Raw genomic sequence first — 18,346 nt, forward strand, 5'->3', positions numbered from 1 at the left:
GTTTTACACGTGGCGAAAGAGTTGGTGCAGGAGGGAGGGGATAAGATTTTTGGATCATTTGAGCTGGTGAGGATTGCTGCGTACAGAGGAGTGTGAGTGTGTTGGGGGAGAGAGCGTTGTTGGAGTGTGACTGGGCACGCAGGTCTCTATCTCTATCACACACACAAACACATGCAGTGGAATGAGAGGGAGGAGAGTGAGAAGGGGAACGGGAATGAGGAGGATGGAGTTAGGGCTCCTTCATAAAGTCCCAGACTCACCCAACCCTCCCCCTCTGGAATGGGTCCCATTCCCTACCCCAGGCTGGGGGTGAGCATTGAGTTGCCTTGTCAAGCAGACAAAGATTTGTTCGATAGCATCTGGTTAACACACTTCGATAATGAATTTACATTGAAGTTGTATTGTTCGCAAAACATGTATTGATGAGAAATGGTCTCAGTGAAGGTCCGAGAGTGGAAATCGAACTGGTGTTCAGCCCCACTGCTCCGTGCCGGACAGGAACCCCTATCTGAGTCTGTCCCATCAGTCTGAGCTTGACGCGTCTCGCTCTAAAGTTTCCTCTTTCTGTCCCTGTCCCAGTGTCTTTTATCTTCCTTCTCAACCCCGTTCCCTGCCTTCTCCCCATGACCTTTGACACCTTTACTGATCAAGCACTGATCAGCCTCTGTTTTAAATAAACCCGATGACTTGGCCTCTGAGCCGTCCGTGGCAATGAATTCCACAGCTCCCTCATCTCTCCAAATGCATGCTGTCCGGGATTAGACATTGTGACGCAGAAGGTTAAAAATGGCAGCTATCTACTCTGTCCATACCTCTCGTAATCTAATCAAACTCTTTCAGGTCACCCTGATCCTCCTCCACTCCAGAGAAAACAGCCTAAGTTTGTCCGAACTCTGTCAATAAATGGTGGGTTGTTGATTAATAAGGGTGTCGAAGCTGACGTGGAGAAAGCAGCAGTCTGGAGTTTAGAGGGAAATTCGAATGGTGAAGAAGTGAATGGACGGAATGAGTATTTCAGTTCCTACGACGAGCGGTGTAGCGGTGAGATGGCGAAGCGATGCGGAGGAAGCTGCAGGTGCAGGTAAGTGTGAGTGTCCAGGTAGGAGATGGTGTTAAGCAGCTTTTCACTACGTCTTCCAACCAACAACAATTAACTCAGAGTGGATCAATAATAAGTGTTGTTATTTTCCCTTGCAGAAGGGACGATTAGCAGTGCAAAACAACTGGTAGTAGCTTTGACCAAAAGGTACACAGACAGTACGGTCATTCCTTCATACACAAGTTCAAGGACAGGGTGCACTCTGTTGTTTGTGGAATTAGTGTGTTTGGCATTAAACATCTGCAAAATGTTGCACGAAGTTTATTAGCAAAGCAACCTGATACAATACAGGTTCCAGCTCGTTACAGACAAAAATACCATTTTGGTACTGAAGTACATTTCCACAGAGGTGGAGTAGCATTCCTACATCCCTTGCCCCCTGTGAAAACTATTCCAACCCAGACACCACTCCCCATTTCTGTTAACACCTCCGATCCTTGCAGCCCCCACCATCTGTGAAAACCCTTCTAATCGTACACCCATCACCATTCTGTGAAACCACCTGAACCCTACACCACTCGCCATCTCTGTAAAACCCTCCGCCATCCACCCCGGCGCATTCAGGTGACAGCTGACCCGAGAAAGACGCCGACCGTGGCAGGTGGCGGAGCTCACAAAACACATTCACACTGGCTGATTTAGTAAACCTATCGATTTGCATGGTGATCTTCACTAAACCTCTTCCTACCTTCCCATCTTTACTTTCCCCCTCCACTTTCTGCTTTCCACAAGGATTCCATTCGTCTCTTCCCACTAATCTCCCTGCTGGAACATATCCTTGCAAGCGAGGGAAGTTCTACACGCTCCCATTTTCTTTCCCTCTCAGCTCCATTCGTCCTTCCAGGTGAGGGAGCACTTCACCTGTGAGTCTGTCAGGTTGATCTACTCTACCTGATGCTGCTGGTTCAGCCTCCGCTACGTCAGTGAGGCCCAATGTAGATCGGGAGTCCACTTTGTCAAGTACCTTTGCTCTGTCCACAACAATCGGAATTTCCCGGTCACAAACAGGCGAAAATCTGCAGATGCTGGAAATCCAAGCAACACAGGAGAAATTTTTTGGACGATTTCATGTTCCCTGGCCACGTTCATCTTACTGTCACTGTGGATACCCCGTTCATGTACACCTCCCCCTCCCACCAGGAAAGTCACAGAGCTCTCCGTTTCCTTCTGGACACCAGACCCAACGAGTTCCCCTCCACCAACACTCTCCTGCTCTTTGTTTCGCTTGTCTTCTTTGTTTGAGCTGAGCTCTACTCTCACTTCTTTCTGTCTCCTTGCAGTGAACTGGTGCTGGTCACGTGTGTGAATGATTTGGAGGGGAATGCAGATCGAACAATTAGTGAGATTGTGGATGGCACCAGAACTGGTGTGTGGGGGAGGTGAGGGTTGTCTGAGGTTACAGTGGGATGGAGACCAGCTGGGGAAGTGGGCATAGGAGAGCAGCGGAATATTACTGTTACTCAAAATCAGGTCTCAGGAGGTCAAAAAGACCATCATTCAGATGGAGAGACAGCTTCCCTTGGGGCTCTGGATTCACCGGACAAGACTGGTGCTGTGGTTCAGCTCATCAGGTTGGAGGGAACCAGGAATATAAGGTGTTGCTCCTCCCTCCTGAGCATCAGCTCATCAATTAGGGGAACAATTCGTGGAGCAGCTTCACACCATCCGTCCCAAGCAGAACCTCCCAGTGCCAAACATTTCAATACTGATTCCCATCCCTGTTCTGACATGTCGATCGATGGCCTCCTCTTGTGCTGGGATGAATTCCCCCGTCAGGGTGGAGGTGCAACATTTTATATTCGGTCTGAGTACTCCAACCTGATGCGTGAATATTGATCTCGCCTTCTGATAGACCAAACCCACCCCCACCCCCGTCTTCCTCTATTCCACACTCTTACTTCTCACCTGCCTATTACATCCGCCTCCTCCTCCCTCTCTCTCTCTCCCCTCTGGTGCACTCTCCTCTCCGACCAGATTATTTCTTCTCCAACCCTTGACCTTTCCCACCCACCTGCCACCTTCCAGCTAGCCTCTTTCCCCTCCCCATATTTTTATTCTGGCTTCTTCTGGGTACATCCAGCACCCAGGGCATGTCCTTTTCTTACTGTTACTATCAGGTAGGAGGTACAGGAGCCTGAAGACACACACTAGGCGATTCAGGAACAGCTTCTTCCCCTCTGCCATCCGATTCCTGAATGGACATTGTACCCTTGGACACCAGCTCACTTTTTTAATATAATGTATTTCTGTTTTTGCACGTTTTTAAAATCTCTTCAATATCTGTTTACTGTGATTGGTTTATTTGTTCATTACTATTATTTTTATTTCATTTATTATTACTACTTTAACAAAAAGAATTTTACTCCTCATGTATGAGAAGGATGTCAGAAATAAAGTGAATTCATTCATCCGGATCGTGGGGCCAAGAGAGAGGGAAAGGACCCGGACTGTCCCGGGATGCGGATCCATGGTGTGTCGGCATCTCACAGTAATTGTCCCTCAGTCGCGGGAAATCTCCGCCCGTGGCGCCGCTCCGACATGCTGCCGTGTCAATGAGCCTTTCGTTTACCGAGCGCAGGCGTGATTTTCCGGAAGGTTTCGACCCTTACGCTTGCCGATGTGATCTCCTGGTCACGGTGAATCCTGGAGCGAACACGGGAGAGTCTGTGAATGTTGGAAATCCAAAGCCACTCACTCAAAACGCTGAAGGAACTCAGCAGCTCAGGCAGCATCTGTGCAAAAGAATAAACTGCCGGCGGTTCGGGACGAGTCCCTTCTTCAGCACTGAGAAGGACGGGGGAAACGCCAGAATCAAAAGGTGTGCAGGATAATCAGAGGGGCAAGGGATTAGCTAGAATGTGATAGTTGAAGCCTGGCGGGTGGGAAAGGTCAAGGGCTGGAGAAGGAAAATCTGATAGCAGCGGAGAGTGACCATAGAACATAGTAATCCACAGCACATTACAGGCGCTTCTGCCCACAATGTTGTGTCGACCGTGGATCCTAATTCAGAATTTCCCTACCGTACAGCCCTCTATTTTTAAGCTCCGTGTACGGTACCTATATAAGAGTCTCTTAACAGACCCTGTTGTATCCGCCTCTACCACCTTCACTGGAAATGCGTCCCATGCTCCCTTCTGTGTGTAAAACGTACCTCTGACATCTCCCCTTGTACCTATTTCCAAGCACCTTAAAACGATGCTCCCTCGTGTTAGCCATTTCAACACTGGGAAAAAGCCTCTGGCTATCCACACTATCAAACCCCTTATAATCTTATACACCTCTGTCAGGTCACCTCTCGTCCTCCGTCACTCCAAGAAGGAAAGGCCAAGTTCACTCAATCTATTCTCACAAGACATGCTCTCCAATGCAGGCAAGATCTTTGTAACGCTGCTCTGCACTCTCTCTGTAGTATCCACATCCTTCCTGTAGTGAGGCGACCAGAAATGAACAGAGTGCTCCAAGTGGTGTGGAACTAAGGGTTTATATCCCTGTAACATTGCCTCATGGCTCTTGAATTCAATCCCACAGTTGATGAAGGCCAACACACCATATGCCTTTCTAACAACACGGTCAACCTGCGGAGCAGCTTTGAGCTCCTATTGGGCACAGATCCTCGACACTGCCAAGAGTTTCACTATTAATATTTGGTTGGTCAAATTTGAAAACAGAATTTGCTAACTTGCAGTCCTCTGATACTTCTCCCGTCCTGGTTGATAATGCAAAGATCATCGGCAGAGGCTCTGCAATTTTCTCCCTCTCTTCCCACAGTAGCCTGGGGTAGATCTCACCTGGCCCCAGCGACTTGTCTAACTTAATATCTTTCCAGTGCTCCAGCACGTCCTCCTTCTTAATGTCTATATGCTCAAGCATTTCAATCCGCTGTAAGTCATCCCCACAATTGTGAAGGTCCCCTTCCCTGGTGAATACTGAAGCAAACTATTCATTAAGTACCAACGCTACCTGATCTAACTCAGGTATCGCACTCTATTGGTCCTACGATCACATTGCTCATCCTCTTGCTCTTCACAAACTTGGAGAATGCCTTGGTGTTTTCCTTAATCCTTCTCACCAAGGGCTTCTCATGGCCCCTTCTGGCTCTCCTAATTCACACTGACACTCCTTCCAGGTAACCTTGTAATTCTCTAGAAATCCATCTGTACTCAGTTTATTGGAGCTTCCATAAGCTTTTCTGTTCTTCTCAACTAGATTTTCTGCATCCTTTGTACACTATGGTTCTTCTACCCCACCGTGTGCTCCCTGCCTCAATGGAACATACCTGTGCAGAACGCTATGCCAGTGTTCCCTGAACATTTGCGACATTTCTGCCGTGCATCTCCCTGAAAACACCTGCCCACAATGATTTGCAGGTAGCGATCCTGTGAAATTCATTGTCATGGCCGGCTCGTAGGCCAAGTCATCGGTTTGTCACGTACCCTGTGACCGGGTTACCGAACCAGCAGAAATGAAACACACTTTGGAGTCTGGTATTACTGTAGCTAATAGTGTTTATTAGTAAACTAAGCAATACAGTCCTACAAGAATGCAAATATGTGAAACAGGTTAGCAATGATATATACAGAAGTGTGGAAATAGGAATCAAAACCAACCTCTTTCAGAGTCTAGGGGTAAATGGATAGTCTTACGATGGTGAAGAGTTCAGTTCAGTTTAGGTGGAGGGAGAGAGGGAGAGAGAGAGAGAGAGGGAGAGAGAGAGAGAGGGAGGGGGAGAGAGAGAGGGTGGGAGGGAGAGAGAGAGAGAGAGCCACGTTACCATCGAACTGTCCGTTGGCTTCCTGTCCTGTTGTGGTCATCGACTATGACCATGTACGACCATTCTTCAGTGGTGGACCTGTCACCCAGGCAAGGGTGGACACACAAACAAGCCCCCAGCGGACGCACCTTCCACACACTGTGAGCCCCTGATCGATCCTCCAAACCCGCACCTTCACATGGGTGCACAACACTCTTTCAGTGTCCCGTGGTGTGTCTGCCTGTGTCACAGCAGAGCTGCTTTTTATCATCACTTGCTGGACACCGGCTGTCCATCAAACCGGCTCCGCCTTGCTGACTCTGCAAGAATCTTACAAGCAGGCTAAAGTGTCCTTGGAGCAAAGGTAAACAATCAGCCAAGGAGCCATAATATTAAATCATGTCTCTTTGCCTCTCGTCTGCGCTGGGCGTCTCCCCCCCCCCCCCCCTCTCTCTCTCATTAGCAGCATAGTTCACAGGGGGGTTAACTCTCGACCCCATTTCAGCTTGGTTTGCTCATCACAATCCTTGATTATTAAGGATGTCAAAGGTTATGGGGAGAAGACAGGAGAAAGGTGTTGAAAAGGGAAATAAAAGACTCTGGGACATGTACAGAAAGAGGAAACATTAGAGGGAGATCTGTCAAGCACAGAGAGATGGGACAGACTCCGATAGGGGTTCTTGTCCGGCACGGAGAAGTGGGGCAGAACACCGGTTCGTTTTCCACTCTCGGACCTTCACTGAGACCATTTCTCATCAGTACACATTTTACAAACAGTACATATCAATAATCAAGCTCAACGTAAATCTATTATCAAAGTGTGTTAACCAGCTGTTGTTGAAACATTCATTTTCTGGTTGGCAAGGCAACTCAATGCTCACCCCCAGCCTGGGGTACGGAATGGGACCAATTCCAGAGGGGGAGGGGTGGGTGAGTCTGGGTCTTTGAGAAGGAGCCCTAACCTCATCCTCCTCATTCCCCTTCTCACTCTTCATCCACTCAACCCGCTCTTCCTTACCCTCCATACCCACACTGCATATGTTTTTGTGAGAGAGAGAGACCTGCCTGCTCCACCCTCCATCAACGATGCCACCCTCTCCCCCAATGCAGTCATATTATGCAACACCGCAATCCTCGCTGGCTCAAATAATCTGAAAATCTTACACCTTCCCTCCTGCACCGATTCCTTAGTCTTCCTGTTTCTGGCACGTGGCACAGTGGCAATCCTAAGATTACAACCCTTGAACTTAGCACCACACTCCCTGAACCCCTTTTGCTGAACCTCAATACTCCACCTGCCCATATTATTGGTACCCACATGGACCACGACGTTCACTATTCCCCTTCCTTAAGAATGCTGAACACTCGACCAGAGATGTCCCGGACCCGCGGCACACAGGACCATCCTGAAATCTCGTTCTCACCCACAGAATCCTGTCCGTTTCCTTAATGGATGCATCACCTATCACACAGCTCGACTCTTCTCCCCTCTTCCCTTCTGAGTCACAGAGACAGAGACCCAGTGGCTGTGACTTTCCCTGGCTGGATCACCCCCACACCCCGCAACGGTATCCAGAATGATACCCCAGTTGTTGAGGGGATGACCACAGGGGTACTCTGTACGGCTGTTTAACCCCTTTCCTTTCCCTGGCTGGACCACCCCCACACGCCGCAACAGTATCCAGAACGATACCCCAGTTGTTGAGGGGATGACCACAGGGGTACTCTGTATGGCTGTTTCACCCCTTTCCTTTCCCTGGCTGGATCACCCCCACACGCCGCAACAGTATCCAGAACGATACCCCAGTTGTTGAGGGGATGACCACAGGGGTACTCTGTATGGCTGTTTCACCCCTTTCCCTTCCCTGGCTGGATCACCCCCACACCCCGCAACAGTATCCAGAACGATACCCCAGTTGTTGAGGGGATGACCACAGGGGTACTCTGTATGTCTGTTTCACCCCTTTCCTTTCCCTGGCTGGATCACCCCCACACCCCGCAACGGTATCCAGAACGATACCCCAGTTGTTGAGGGGATGACCACAGGGGTACTCTGTATGGCTGTTTCACCCCTTTCCTTTCCCTGGCTGGATCACCCCCACACCCCGCAACGGTATCCAGAACGATACCCCAGTTGTTGAGGGGATGACCACAGGGGTACTCTGTATGGCTGTTTCACCCCTTTCCTTTCCCTGGCTGTCACCCAGTTTCCTGGGTCCTGCACTTTGGGTGTAACCACCTCTCTAAACATCCCATCTATCACCCCTGAAGCCTCCAGAATGATCTGGTGTTCATCCAGTTCCAGCCTCTTAATGCAGGTTGTTAGAAGCTGCAGCCGGATCCACTTCTCGAAGGTGTACTGATCGGGGGCACTGGAGGTGTCCCTGGTTTCCCGCATCCCACAAGAGAAGCTTTCCACTACCCCGTCTGTAATCTCTACTGTTCTCACTGAGCAACTGAAAAGAAGGGGGCAAAAAATCTCTACCTTCAGCTTAATTATACCTTCTCTGACTGAAGGCTCCCATCACTGACAGCTAAAGCCTCAGAATCTCCACTCGGACTCCATTCACTCTGACACTGACCGCTCCACTCGGACTCCATTCACTCTGACACTGACCGCTCCACTCGCTCCTGCACAACTTTCAGTTCTTGCTGAGCAAACCCAAATGCTGACTGGCCGCTGCCCAAAGGTCCAACGGAAAAAAACTGCTGCAAGGCTCTGCCTTTAATCTTCGACTGAAGACCATATGCCGTAGAAACATAGAAAACCTACAGCACAATACAGGCTGTGCCGAACATGCCCTTACCTCAGAAATTACCTAGGGTTACCCATAGCCCTCTATTTGTCTTCGAGCCTTCTATTTCTCTAGCGTCAGCAAAGTTTCCTCAAGGGAAAACCTTGCCTGACAAATCTGTTGGCATTCTTGGAAGAAGCAACAAGCAGGATCGACAAAGGAGAATTGGTTTCCTGAAGTGAAACTCCTGCTGGAAAAGCAACCCGAATGAAGAAATAGATGTTGTATACTTGGGTTTTCAGAAGGCCTTTGACAAGGTGCAACACACTAGGCTGCTGAATAAACCCACGGTATTACAGTGGAGACTCTAGCATGGATTAAACAGTGGCTGTGGGCGTTGGGAACGGACCCAAATGCAAGACACAGACACTGAAGTACTAGGGAGAGGACTAGGTGTATCAGGAAAGAAGTGGGGATGAAACGACACTGGACATGACACAGACCCTGGACAAGACTAGGTGACAGGGCATGGGCTAGGACCAGAGTAGGAAGGTGAGACCTAGATGAGGAACTAAGAACTGGGAACTAGGAACCTGGACAAGGATTCCGAGCCAGAGACTGGACGGTTACCCAGAACCTGGGTCTTGACTCGGGCTCGGACTCCGGATCCAGACGAGGACTGGACGTGGCAAGTTAACAGGACTGGGAACCTCCTCGGAGCCTTGAACATGGACTGGAAACCTCCTCGGAGACTTTGACCCGGACTGGACTTGACACTGAGCCTGAGACTTGGACTGGACTTGTACACGGAACGACAAACAATGACAGTCCACTCGAGTAGCGGCAAACAGTCTTCCTACTGAGCCTTGGACCCGAGCACAGGAACACAGAACACAGAGCCAGGACCCCTCCTTGGAGACAGGACGTAGGGCCGGGGCTTTACATAGAGTCAGGACCCCTGCTTGGGGACAGGACGTAGGGCCGGGGCTTTACACAGAGTCAGGACCCCTCCTTGGAGACAGGACGTAGGGCCGGGGCTTTACATAGAATCAGGACCCCTCCTTGGGGACAGGACGTAGGGCCGGGGCTTTACATAGAGTCAGGACCCCTCCTTGGGGACAGGACGTAGGGCTGGGGCTTTACATAGAGTCAGGACCCCTCCTTGGGGACAGGACGTAGGGCCGGGACTCATACACGGACACTAAACACGGGGACACAAAGAGACAGTTCCAAGCTCCTAGATAGATAGTTTCTTCTGGTGGCGGGGCAAGGCTCCAGTCTCACTCCAGCGGTTAAACTTGACAGTGATAACAGGGGAGGACGCAGGTGAGGTTGCAGGCAAGGCTTCAGGCGTGGGTTGCTGATAGTAGGGGAAGGGAAGGGAACAGTCCAGCCTCAGGCCTGTCTTATCCAACGGAGGCAAGGAGAGGATACTGTCAAGACAAACCCCACAGAGGCAAGAACAGGATACTGACAAGATGAACCAGCAACCACACTTGAACCCAGGGCCACTTATATTCCAGCCCCAATTTGAGAATCAGGTGCCTGTGATTAAGCCCAACTGAAACAATGGACAGCAAGAAGACCCGGAGTCCAGAGTCCACGGACCAGACCGTGAACCGGAACGCAGATGTCACGGACTGGACCATGACAAGCTGAATGGTAGGAGGCAAAGACTGGGGATAAAGGGTGCCATCTCTGGTCGGCTGCCAGTTACTAGTGGTGTTCCTCAGGGCTCTGTGTTCGGACTGGTGATTTGTGTTATATTCCAATAGTTTGGAAGACGGAATTGCTGGCTTTGTTACAAGGTTTGCAGATGATATGAAGACATGAGGAGGGGCAGGTAGTTTTCGGTAGAGAGGGTACAGAAGGACTGAGACAGATTTAGAGAATGGGGGAAAAACAGCAGATGGAATGCAGTGCTGGGAAGTGTATGTTCATGCATTTTGGTAGAAGAAATGAAAGTGTTAACTTCTTTGAAATGGACAGAAAATACCAAATAACTGAGGTGCAAAGGGACACGGGGAGTCCATGTTCAGGATTCCCTAACAGCTAATTTGCAGGTTGAGTCTGTGGTGTGGAAGGCAAATGCAACGTTAACATTCATTTCCAGAGATCTACAATATATAAGCAAGAATGTAATTTGGGAAGTTGGTAATCACTGGTGAGGCCTCACTTGGAGTACAGGTTTGGGCCGCTTATCTTAGAAAGGATGTGCTGAAACTGGAGAAGGTTCAAAGTATGTTCACAAAAACAGATTCCAGGATTGAATGGATTGTCATATAAAGAGTGTTTAATGGGCCTGAGCCTGTATCAGCAGAGGAATTAGGGCTGATCTCATTGAAACTTATCAAACTGTGGAAGGGCTTGATAGAGTGGATGTGGAAAGGATGCTTCCTGTGGTGGAAGAGTCTACGACCAGGGAACAGAGCATCAGAATAGAGGGGTGTCCTTTCAGAACGGAGATGACAGAGAACGGACAGAGAGTGGTGAATCTGCGGAATTCCGTGCCACAGGCAGCTGTGGAGGCCAATTCTTTATGTACATTTAGGGCAGAGTTGGATAGAATCTTGATTGATCCGGGCATGAAGGGATACGGGGACAAGACAGGAGATTGGAGCAGAGAGGAAATTTGGATCATCCATGATAAAATGACAGAACAGACTCAATGGGGTAAACAGCCTCATTCTGGTCTTATATCTTATAGTCTGACGGTCTGTCCCCAGTGTGAACTCGCTGATGTAGCTTCAAGTCAGATGACTAAGTGAATCCCTTCCCACAATCTGAGAAAGTGAATGGTTTCTCCCCAGTATGAACTAACTGGTGTCTCTGTAGCTTGGATGACCGAGTGAATCCCTTCCCACATTCAGGGCAGGTGAATGGCCTCTCCCCAGTGTGGATTCGCTGATGTGACAAAAGGGTGGATGAGTGAGCAAATGCCTTCCCACAATCTGAGCAGGTGAACGGCCTCTCCCCAGTGTGGATTCGCTGGTGTGACAAAAGGTTGGATGACTGAGTGAATCCCTTCCCACATTCAGAGCAGGTGAATGGCCTCTCCCCAGTGTGAACCAGCTGGTGTCTCTGCAGGGTGGATGAGTGAGTGAATCCCCTCCCACACACAGAGCAGGTGAACGGCCTCTCCCCAATGTGAACTCGCAGATGTATTTTCAAGTCCGAAGACCCAGCAAACTCCTTCCCACAGTCTGAGCAGGTGAACGGCCTCTCCCCAGTGTGAACTCGCTGATGCACTTTCAAGCCAGATGATCGAGCGAACACCTTTCCACAGTCTGAGCAGGTGAACGGTTTCTCCCCAGTGTGAACTAACTGGTGCCTCAGTAGACGAAATGACAGAGTGAATCTTTTCCCACAGTCTGAGCAAATGAACGGTTTCTCCCCAGTGTGAAAGCACTGATGTGTGTTCAGTTCAGATGACCGAATGAATCGCTTCCCACAGTCCGAGCAGGTGAATGGCCTCTCCCCAGTGTGAACTCGCTGATGTATTTTCATGTCAGATGACAGAGTGAATCTCTTCCCACATGCAGAGCAGCTGAACGGTTTCTCCCCAGTGTGAAATCGTTGATGTACGCTCAGCTGAGCTGCACGAGCGAACTCCTTCCCACAGTCTGAGCAAGTAAACGGTTTCTCCCCAGTGTGAATTCGCTGATGTTCCTTCAGTTGAGATGAACGTGTGAATCCTTTCTCACATACGGAGCAGGCAAACGGTTTCTCCCCGGTGTGAACCAGCCAGTGTGTCTGTAGTTTGGATGACTGAGTGAATCCCTTCCCACATTCAGAGCAGGTGAATGGCCTCTCCCCAGTGTGAACCAGCAAGTGTCTCTGTAGTTTGGATGAGTGAGTGAATCCTTTCCCACATTCAGAGCAGGTGAACGGACTCACCCCAGTATGAACTCGCTGATGTACCTTCAGGTCAGATGACCGAGTGAATCCCTTCCCACATTCTGAGCAGCTGAATGGTTTCTCCCCAGTGTGAACCAGCTGGTGTTCCTGTAGTTGAGATGACCGAGTGAATCCCTTCCCACATTCTGAGCAGATGAACGGTTTCTCCCCAGTGTGAACCAGCTGGTGTCTCAGTAGGTGAGATGACCGAGTGAATCGCTTCCCACATTCAAAGCAGGTGAACGGCCTCTCCCCAGTGTGAACTCGCCTGTGTACCTTCAGTTGAGATGACGAAGTGAACTTCTTCCCACAGTCTGAGGAGGTGAACGGCATCTTCTCAGTGTGAACTGGTGACGTTTGTTCAGTTGAGATGACTAAATGAATCCGTTTCGACATTCAGAGGTGGGGAAGGCCATGGCACCGTGTGAACTTGCTGGTGTCTCTGTAGTGGGGTTGATTGTGTCAGTGCCTTCCCACGCTCTGAGAAACGTCTCCTCACTGGTGAATTTTTGGATATATCTTCAGCATCGATGACAGAATGAATTGCTTCCCACAGTCAGAACAGGCGGAGCATCTCACTGTGGTGTGAACTTGCTGATGTATCTTCAGGCTGGATGACTGAGTAGTTCCCCTCCCTCAAACAGAGCAGGTGGATGGTCTCTCCCCACGGTGAACTCACTGGCGTGTCTGTGGGTAGGCTGTGAGTGAATCCCTTCCCACACTGAGAGAAGGAGAATGATATCCCACTGCGATCAATCATCTGGCTATTCAGAGAGTCAGACGTTTGAATCCCTTGTACAATCAATGTAGTTGAAGAACTGATCTCCAGTGAACAAATGCTGGTGTGTTCTCAGTACCCCCGGTTCCTGTGGATAACACGGAGTTACAATAGAAAACTTCATTTCAGACACAGATACAATTCCAACTGGAATGAGGTACATCTTTATCTCCAAAGATCAACAACAACGCAAAATACATCAATGGGTGAAGGAGAATATTTCAGGTGGGATTTTAGTCTGTGGTGAAAACACAGCCGGTCCAGCCTGCTCAGACATTTAATTAGATCATGGCAGATCTGGCCATGGACTCATCTCCATCGACCTGCCGTTTCGCCATAACCCTTAATTCCCCTACTATGCAAAAATCTATAAAACGTTGTCTCAAATACATTTACTGAGGTTGCCTCCACTGCTTCATTAGGCAGAGAAATCCACAGACTCACCACCCTCAGGGAAAAACAGTTCCTCCTCATCTCCATCCCACATCCCCCAATCTTGAGGCAATGTCCTCTCGTACCAGCCTCACCTACCAGTGGAAGCAACTTCCCTGCCTCTGGCTTATCTACCCCTTTCATAATTTTACATGTTTCTGTAAGATCTCCTGTCAATGTGAGCTGTGGCATCACAATTTTACCCAGATCAACTCAAGCTGGAGCAACTCAACCTGAGATATACCCTGGGCTACTGTGGGAAGCGAGGTAGGAGATTGCTGAGCCTCTGGCGTTGACCTTTGTATTACCACTCAGGAAGGGAGATGTACCAGAGGATTGGAAGACATTGTTCCCTTGTTAAGGGAATGGAGTAGAGGGAACCCAGAAATTATAGACCAGTGAGTGGAGAGTGCCCCAGTGGCCATCTCCCTTAGTAATCGTTACCTCGCTTTGGATGTGGTTGAGGGGATGACCTGACAGAGGACGACCATGACGATCGGGTCTCTGGCACTGAGCCTGGTTCCGTGGTGCAGAAGGGAAAGAGGAAGATGAAGAATGCGGTAGTCACAGGATTCAATAGTGAGGGGAACGGACAGGAGGTTCTGCAAGCCTGACAGAGATACACGCGTGGTGTCTTGCCTCCCAGGTGCCAGGGTACGGGATCTCTCCGATCGGGTGCAGAGTATTCTGAAGGGAGAGGGTGACCAGCCAGAAGTGAGGGGAAGGTACAGGAGGCCTGACAGAGATACACGCGGGGTGTGTTGCCTCCCAGGTGCCAGGGTACGGGATCTCTCCGATCGGGTGCAGAGTATTCTGAAGGGAGAGGGTGACCAGCCAGAAGTGAGGGGAAGGGACAGGAGGCCTGACAGAGATACACGCGGGGTGTGTTGCCTCCCAGGTGCCAGGGTACGGGATCTCTCAGATCGGGTGCAGAGTATTCTGAAGGGAGAGGGTGACCAACCAGAAGTGAGGGGAAGGGACAGGAGGCCTGACAGAGATACACGCGTGGTGTGTTCCCTCCCAGGTGCCAGGGTACGGGATCTCTCAGATCGGGTGCAGAGTATTCTGAAGGGAGAGGGTGACCAGCCAGAAGTGAGGGGAAGGGACAGGAGGCCTGACAGAGATACACGCGGGGTGTGTTGCCTCCCAGGTGCCAGGGTACGGGATCTCTCAGATCGGGTGCAGAGTATTCTGAAGGGAGAGGGTGACCAGCCAGAAGTCTCGGTACACGTTGGTATAAATGACACAGGTAGACAAAGGGAGGAGGGCGTGAGGAGAGAATTCAGGGAGTTCGGTAGGAAGCTGAAAGGCAGGACCTTTGGGGTAGTAACCTCGGGATTGCTGCCTGTGCCACGTGCTAGCGAGGGCAAGAATAGCATGATCAGGTGTATTAATGTGAGGCTGAGAGACTGGTGTAAGGGGCAGGGCTTCAGATTCCTGGATCACTGGGGCCTCTTCTGGGGGAGGTACGACCTGTACAAAGAGGACGGGTTATACCTGAACCCGAAGGGGTCCAATATCCTAGCCGGCACATTTAATAGAGCTGTTAGGGAGGGTTTAAACTGATTTGGTATGGGGATGGGAATCGGAGTGATGGGGCTGAGGAAAAGGGAAACAGAAATAAATCGGAGATAGTGTGCAACAGAGATTGTAGAAAGAACAGTCAGGAGATGAGGCTTAATCAAAGCCAGTGGCATGAGGAACAGGGCAATAGAGATGTGGGGCAGTTAAAACAGAAAGCAACAAATCCTGGGCTGAGAGTGTTATTTGAATGTACAGAGCATGAGGATTAAAATGGACGATCTTGAAATTCAGCTGCAGATTGGCAAATTGGACAATCTCTGAAACTTGGATAAAAGGTGGCTGCCGTTGGGAGTTGAACGTCCAAGATTACACGGTGTATCATAATGATAGGTTACTGGGCAGAGAGGGTGGTGTGGCTCTATGGACAAAAATAATATTAAATCATTGGAAAGAGATGACATAGGATTGTAAGGTGTAACCGTCTAACCATATAACAATTACAGCACGGAAACAGGCCATCTCGGCCCTTCTAGTCCATGCGGACGCTTACACTCACCTAGTCCCATGAACCGCACTCAGCCCATAACCCTCCATTCCTTTCCTGTCCATGTACCTATCCAATTTTACTTTAAATGACAATACCGAACCTGCCTCTACCACTTCTACTGGAAGCTCATTCCACGCAGCTACCATTCTCTGAGTAAAGAAATTTCCTCTTGTGTTACCCTTAAACTTTTGCCCCCTAACTCTCAAATCATGTCCTCTTGTTTGAATCTCCCCTATTCACAATGGAAAAAGCCTATCCACGTCAACTCAATCTATCCCCCTCATTATTTTAAATACCTCTATCAAGTCCCCCTCAACCTTCTACGCTCCAAAGAATAAAGACCTAACTTGTTCAGCCTTTCCCTGTAACTATAATTTCCTATAATTCGGTGACCAGAACTGTACACAATACTCCAAATTCGGCCTTACCAATACCGTGTACAGTTTTAGCATTACATCCCAACTCCTATACTCAATGCTCTGATTTATAAAGGCCAGCATACCAAAAGCTTTCTTCACCACCCTATCCACATGATAGGGTCATGAGTCTCTACGGGTTGAGTTAAGAAATGGCAAGGGTAAAAGGACCCTAATGGCAGTTGTCCAAACAGCAGTCGGGATATGGATTACAAATTACAGCAGGAGATAGAAAAGGCCTGTCAGAAAGGCAATGTCATGATAATCATTGGCAATTTTAACATGAAAGTGAATTGGGAGGACCTCGAGAGAAAGAATTTGTAAAATGTCTGAGGGATGGCTTTTTAGAACAGCTGGTTGTTGAGCCCACTCGGGGATCGGCTGTGCTGGACTGGGTGATCCCAATATGATCAAATTCCCATTGAAATTTGAGAGGGGAAAAAATAAAATCAATGTGTCAGTATTTCAGTGGAATAAAGGAAATTACAATGGACGAGAGGGGAACTGGCTGCAGTTGACTGAAAAGGGACATTTGCAGGAAGGACAGCACAGCAGAAATGGGTGGATTTTCTGCAAATAATGAGGGAAATGCAAGACAGATATATTCCGAATAAGAAGAAACTTTCAAAGGGAAGAAGGACACTACTGTGGCTGACAAGTGAAGTCAGACCCAAAGTAAAAGCAAAAGAGAGGGCATATGAGGAAGTTTGAGCTAGTGGAAGATAGAGAATTGGGAAGCTTTTAAAAGCTTGCAGAAGAAAACTCAGAAAGTCATTTAGAAGGAAAAGATGAATTATGAGAGGAAGCTGGTGACTAATATCAAAGAAGATACTGGAAGCTTTTTTAAATATATATAAAGGGTAAACAGAGCCGAGGGTAGATATAGGACCAATACAAAATATCGCTGGAGTTACTGTAATGAGAGTTGCTGAGAAGTAAGAGGAATTGAATGCGTACCAGACATTCAAGAGTATCAGGGAAGTGAAGTTTGTGCAGTGACAATTAGGACTCAGAAGGTGCTCTGGAAGTTTAATGGTCTGAGGGTGGATAAATCTCCAGGACCTGATGCAATGCACCCTCGGGTTCTGAAGAAAATAGCTGGAGAGATAGTGGAGGCATTAACAATGATCTTTCAAGAATTGATAAATTCTGGCATTGTACTAGATGACTGGAAAATAGCAAATGTTACTCCGCTATTTAAGAAGGGTCAGAGGCAACAGAAAGGGAACTATAGACCTGTTAGCATGACATCAATGGCTGGCAGTTGATGGAATCGATTGTTAGAGATGAGATTATGGAGTACCTGGAGGCGTATGACAAGATAGGTCAAAGCCAGCATGGTTTCCTGAAAGGAAAATCCTGCCTGACAAACCTACTGCAATTCTTTGAGGAAATTACAAGCAGGGTAGACAAAGGAGATGCAGTAGACGTGGTGTACTTGGATGTTCAGAAGGCCTTTGACAATGTGCTGCACATGAGGCTGCTTAGCAAGATAAAAGCCCATGGTATGACAGGGAAGTTATTAAAGTGGGTGGAGCATTGGCTGGTCGGCAGAAAACAGAGAGTGGGAACAAAGGATCCTATTCTGGCTGGCTTCCTGTTACCAGTGGAGTTCCACAGCGGTCAGAGTCGGGGACCGCTGCTTTTTACGATACATGTCAATGATTTTGACTATGATATTAAAGGATTTATGGCTAAATTTGCCGATAATAAAAAGACAGGTGCAGGAGCGGGTAGTGTTGAGGAAACAGAGAGCCTGCAGAGAGACTTAGATAGTTCAGGGGAATAGCAAAGAAGTGGTAAATGAAATACAATGTTGGAAAGTGTGTGGTCATGCACTTTGGTAGAAGAAATAAATGGGCAGACTATGATTTAGATGGGGAGAGAATTCAAAATGCAGAGATGCAAAGAGACTTTGGAGTCCTTGTGCTAGATACACTAAAGGTGAACCTCCAGGTTGAGCTGGTTGTGAATAAGGCAAATTTCTAGAGGTATAGAATATAAGAGCAGTGATGTGATGTTGTGGCTTTATAAGGCACTCGGGAGACCACACTTGGAGTATTGTGTACAGGATTGGGCTCCTCATTTTGGAAAGGATATATTGACATTGGTGATGGCTGAGAGAAGATTCACGAGAATGATTCCAGGTATGAAATGGTTACTGCGAT

The 18,346-nt window shown here is 48.7% G+C and overlaps 1 pseudogene; it reads right to left on the bottom strand.

Annotated features, from left to right (window-relative positions):
- Nucleotides 1-7,564: 7,564 nt before the first annotated feature.
- On the bottom strand, nucleotides 7,565-13,328 carry LOC140720126 (uncharacterized; annotated as a pseudogene).
- Nucleotides 13,329-18,346: the final 5,018 nt, after the last annotated feature.

This window comes from Hemitrygon akajei, unplaced genomic scaffold, assembly GCF_048418815.1.
Source record: "Hemitrygon akajei unplaced genomic scaffold, sHemAka1.3 Scf000037, whole genome shotgun sequence".
Lineage (NCBI taxonomy): Eukaryota > Metazoa > Chordata > Chondrichthyes > Myliobatiformes > Dasyatidae > Hemitrygon > Hemitrygon akajei.